Below are 1,584 nucleotides of genomic sequence, written 5' to 3' on the forward strand. Positions count from 1 at the left end.
CTTCATCAGCGCAAGGTCTCGCCTCCCTCCCTCCCCCCAACGCGGCGCGCTAATACCCCGCTCCACTTCCAAACGAATCCGTCTTTCTTCCTCGCACCAACCGAGCACAACTGGACTTGAGGGGCATCAAGAGGAAGGCGCAGCAACATCTACCAGAGCCAAGGCGCGGATACTCAGGAGAGGTGCACAGATACACACCACAAGAGGGCCAAAGCCAACGCGAGGAAAGGGGAAGATGGGCACAGGCCTGTGGAGCTACGAATGCGAGAAAAATGTCGCGCCAGGAACAAGAGTGATGCCTGGTGACTGCGGGTGGTAAAGTGTGTGTGTGTGTGTGCGTGTACGGCAGGTGCGGTTGGCCTCCTCTTCCCTCTCGCCTTGGCACAGCCCCCCCACCCTCTTCCCCCTCGTCCGCGATATGGGGATGCGGCGAAATCAACCGCGAGAGGATGAGGGGGAAGAGGGTGGTGGTGGTGGTGGGAGGGGGAGAGAGAGAGCAGAGGGCGAGGCGTAGGGAGACACGGCTCGCACACGCAGAGGCTCCGACGCCACTATAACAAAAAGCAAAAGTAGCAGAGAAAACAGCGAGCTGAAGGAGTGGGGGGGGGGGAGGGGTGAGTGGGTGCGGGGTGAGCGACGAGATGGGGGCGGTAAGAGATGCGGCGGCCTTTGAAGATAAACGAAGGTTGGCACACCGTCACACCGGCAAACACGCACGCACGCACGTGAGCGAGGAGGGGGCCGGGGAGGAGCGAGAGACAAAGAGGGGTATACACAATGCCCACTCTTATCGCGCGTGCACACTCGTCTGCGGGGAAGGAGTTCTTGAGTAGGGTGACAGTGGTGGTGACGAGAGCGCGTCTGGCTTTAGTGCGTGCGTGACGGATAACCGTCGGGGGCAAGAGATGAGATGGCGACACAAATGGGGAGTGGGTCCATTGTAGGAGGGAGGAGTTTAAGGTACTGAGGCAATAGGTGTGCGTCGTAATACATCACGCGCGCGGTAGCGCCGGCGCGTAGAAGCACAGACATGTACCTCCCAGGCTAGAGAGCGCTGCGCAGGTCTGCAGGCTTCCTCTATTCAATGGGCACACCATCCCATGCAGACGCGTTACTTGCTGAGAGCGCGTGATGTCTCGCGTGCCTTGGGAGTGCAGAGACAGGCGCTAACACACACACACACACACACACACACACACACACACAGACACACACGCACAGACCTGTGTGCGTGTGAAGCATCGATGCGGTTCATTGGAGGTCATTTTCATGCACGTGTACAGCACCCATATTAAGCATCTTTGGCGGCGCCTTTATTTGCTCTGTTCTTCTTACAGACCCCGCGTGAGTACACCAGGTGACGAGCGGAGGAGATACAGGAGGGAAATCCGCGATTGAGGTGAGGGAAAAGAGGAGGAGGAGGGGGGGGGAGCGAAGAGTGCGGCGAAGAGGTCGGAGAGCGTGTCGCAAGAAAAAGGTAGCATCAGCTGCTACCCCCCCTCCCCCCACTTGCTCCACTGTACCCCAGCGGCGATCTTTCCGAAACCGTGCACTCAACGATGCTGCTCGCGTCACCTTCCCCCC

This window comes from Leishmania panamensis, assembly GCF_000755165.1.
Source record: "Leishmania panamensis strain MHOM/PA/94/PSC-1 chromosome 21 sequence".
In the NCBI taxonomy this organism is placed as follows: Eukaryota; Euglenozoa; class Kinetoplastea; order Trypanosomatida; family Trypanosomatidae; genus Leishmania; species Leishmania panamensis.